Consider the following 4096-nt stretch of genomic DNA (forward strand, 5'->3'; position numbering starts at 1 on the left):
TGTCATCTTGCCGGGAGGAGCTACCAGCCATGGGAAAGGAGGTTTAATTGCTGCAGGGTGCCGGAGAGAGAGGCGGGCGGTCGGCAGCTCGCTGGATACACTTCCCATATCCGAAGTGACTATTTTGAGCACCAGTTTCAGAATAGTGTTACCCTATATATTTTTTTAACCTAAAAATTATTTTACCAAAAAATTGTGAGTATTAGATCATGTACCTGTAGTTCAAATCTGGCCGACTTCCTACCAATTTGGCAGGAATTTATGTTTTTCGCGAGGGTGGAACAAAATGTTAAGATACTCCGGTTGGGAAATTGTGCATGTAAGGTGGTATAGTATTTTTTTTAAATGGGATGGTACCATTGTGAAACATTCATTTGGTGGTTGCTTTACAAGATACCCTATTTTTGGGATTAGAAAATGGAAAATAGCTTTTCAGTGGGATGAAAATAAATCTTCCTCCGGGCAACATTGTTTGCAATGCCAACATGTATGCACAATATGGGAACATTATAACAAACTATGTCAAAAATCTAGTTATAACATTGGTCGTTCAGCGTGAAAACCATGAAACATCGAACATGATAGCTCATTTTTGAGAAGATTTCTTGAGATATTTGCAATATTCCAAATTTGATATTTTTCCAAGATAGATCTTATTTTTTTGCAAATTTTTATATATTATTTGTATTTTCTAAATTATAATAATTTAGTTATGATTTTTCTAAGATTAATGTGGTAAAATGGAAAATAGCTGCCGTCGGCATAGAGCTGAAATGAAAAAAATCTGAGCCGGCGGCAAAGCTGTCGACACAGCCTGACGATGTTACCTCACTGTTACGGCGGAGACAGTGGCAGGCCTACCGTAGGGGCGAGTAGGGGCGGCCGCCCCGGGTCTACCCTGGCGGAGTAGGTACGTACACCTAGCTACCTGCCTTTAGCGGCCGCGCGCGGAGCAAGGCCATTGATGGATCCATCAAAACCACTTTTTTGTTTCCTATTAGATTTAGGCTGGAATTTAAACGAGCATTTAAAATGGGAGTGACTATTTGGCAGCTGTCTGTTTTCCAATTCGGAAACAGACACATTTTCAATCAATGAGATTTTGACAGCTGTATTGAGTCAAAACAATCAGTAACACCTCCCGCCTCATTTTCTTCAACCAGCCCACAGATAAGTTCCAGCTCTTTTGAGTATTAAGTAAGTTTTCCTCAGTTCGGATCAAGTTTTCTGGACACCTGAAACATCATGGCCCACAAAAACTACAACTAAGAAAAATCCCAGAACGAGGCTCATGTTTGGAACCATCTTCTGCAACAAGAAAACTCAACCTGACGCCATTCACCACCCCCGACCAACTCCATCAGCTGCGCCGCTGCAACGCTGTTCCAGACCCGGGGCATGAGAATTAAGGATCTCTGGGAAAGAGAATGGAAGACAAAGAAACCAGATCTGTGATGGAAGAATCATACAAGAGGAAAGGCAAGCAAGTTCAGGAATATGACATAAGCAAGTTCAGGAATATGACATACCTGGACATAAACAACTTCCTTCACCGGGATGCTCCTCTCTGTGAATATTGCTCTGTATTATGAAGAAGCATATTAGCTCAAAACTGACTCAATCAACCTACAAAACCTGAATAACTGAGAAAGAAACAAACTGAGAAGCATACCTGATATAGTTCAAGAAAAGAATTCCATCGAAAATGCTCTAGTTCAGAAATTAGAACCCCAAGTCAATGAAGGCATGCTAAGGAAACAAAAATCAGATGCAAGAGCATTTCATGTTGCAAATCAGCCTCACTGTGAACTGTTCGATGATAATACTGAAGAAAGGGTTTAATTACTTTGTTTACATGAGGTATTTCGCTCGTCCACCCGACTACAAGATGGATCAGAAGATACAGATCTGCCCCTCTGTCCCAATACGATCTCCTACAAGAGTTGAGAAAGTTTATTGACAAACATAGGTAGAATTACAACAATGCTTAGTTGATCAGAGATGTACTTGGATGAAATTTGTTTTGGAAAAATAAGGAACCGATTGCATTTACCACAAATAGACAGACAAGACAACGAACATCGACAAAAGACCGTGAGGAGCCATGTTATGGAGAAAGTGAACAGACGAAAGATGAAATGGATCTAGTAGAAAGAAAGTCGATAGAAAATTAAAAGGTATAAGGAATAACATGAGAAAAAAGGAGACTGAGGAAAGGATTAGCACCTGATGGAATGAAGAAAAACAAGCTAATTAACGAAGAAAGAAAACTTCAAAAATAGAAGAAAATCTCCAAATATGAAGAAAGAGCATCTGAACTCTGAAGTGTGAACTCAACAACTAGTTAACTTCCAACTTTCTAAAATCTGAAAACTAAATGGTAAGACCTGAAGAGTAATCATTAATATTATGATGGGAGAGAGAGAGAGAGCGAGCGAGAGAGGGAGAGAGAGAGCGAGAGGGAGGGAGGGAGGGAGGGAGGGAGAGGGAGACAAGGAGGGAGGGAGAGGAAGAGGGAGAGGGAGAGGAGGAGCGGGAGGGGGAGGGAGAGAGGGGGTGGGAGAGAGGGGGAGGGAGAGAGAGAGGGGGAGAGAGGGAGAGGGGGAGGGGGAGGGAGATGGGGAGGGAGAGGGAGAGGGGGAGGAGAGAGGGGGAGCGGAGGGGAGGGGGAGGAGAGAGGGGGAGGGGAGGGAGATGCTAAGGAAACAAAATCAGATGCAAAGCATTTCATGTTGCAAATCAGCCTCACTGTGAACTGTTCGATGATAATACTGAAGAAAGGGTTTAATTACTTTGTTTACATGAGGGATCTTGCTTGTCCACCCAACTACAAGATGGATCAGAAGATACAGATCTGCCCCTCTGTCCCAATACGATCTCCTACAAGAGTTGAGAAAGTTTATTGACAAACATAGGTAGAATTAAAACAATGCTTAGTTGATCAGAGATGTACTTGGATGAAATTTGTTTTGGAAAAATAAGGAACCGATTGCATTTACCACAAATAGAAAGATAAGACAAAGAACATCGACAAAAGACCGTGAGGAGCCATGTTATTGAGAAATTGAACAGATGAAAGATAAAATGGATCTAGTAGAAAGAAAGTCGATGGAAAATTAAATGGTATAATGAATAACATGAGAAAAAAGGAGACTGAGGAAAGGATTAGCACCTGATGGAATGAAGAAAAACAAGCTAATTAACGAAGAAAGAAAACTTCCAAAATAGAAGAAAATCTCCAAATATGAAGAAAGAGCATCTGAACTCTGAAGTGTGAACTCAACAACTAGTTAGCTTCCAACTTCCTAAAAACTGAAAAACTAAATGCTAAGACCTGAAGAGTAATCATTAATATTATGATGGGAGAGAGAGAGAGGGAGAGAGAGATAGCGAGAGAGAGAGAGAGCGAGAGGGAGGGATGGAGGGAGGGAGGGGGGGAGGGAGGGAGGGAGGGAAAGGGAGAGAGGGGAAAGTGAACAGACGAAAGATGATATGGATCTAGTAGAAAGAAAGTCGATGGAAAATTAAAAGGTATAAGGAATAACATGAGAAAAAAGGAGACTGGGGAAAGGATTAGCACCTGATGGAATGAAGAAAAGCAAGTTAATTAACGAAGAAAGAAAACTTCCAAAATAGAAGAAAATCTCCAAATATGAAGAAAGAGCATCTGAACTCTGAAGTGTGAACTCAACAACTAGTTAAATTCCAACTTTCTAAAAACTGAAAACTAAATGCTAAGACCTGGAGAGTAATCATTAATATTATGATTGGAGAGAGAGAGAGCGAGCGAGAGAGGGAGAGAGAGATAGCGAGATCGAGAGAGCGAGAGGGAGGGATCGACGGAGGGATGGAGGGAGGGAGGGAGGGAGGGAGGGGGAGGGATGGAGGGAGGGAGAGGGAGAGAACGAGGGGAAATTGAACAGACGAAAGATGAAATGGATCTAGTCGAAAGAAAGTCGATGGAAAAAATAAAAGGTATAAGGAATAACATGAGAAAAAATGAAACTGAGCAAAGGATTAGCACCTGATGGAATGAAGAAAAACAAGCTAATGAACGAAGAAAGAAAACTTCCAAAATAGAAGAAAATCTCCAAAT

Source organism: Lolium perenne, chromosome 2 (genome assembly GCF_019359855.2).
Source record: "Lolium perenne isolate Kyuss_39 chromosome 2, Kyuss_2.0, whole genome shotgun sequence".
NCBI classification, from domain to species: domain Eukaryota; kingdom Viridiplantae; phylum Streptophyta; class Magnoliopsida; order Poales; family Poaceae; genus Lolium; species Lolium perenne.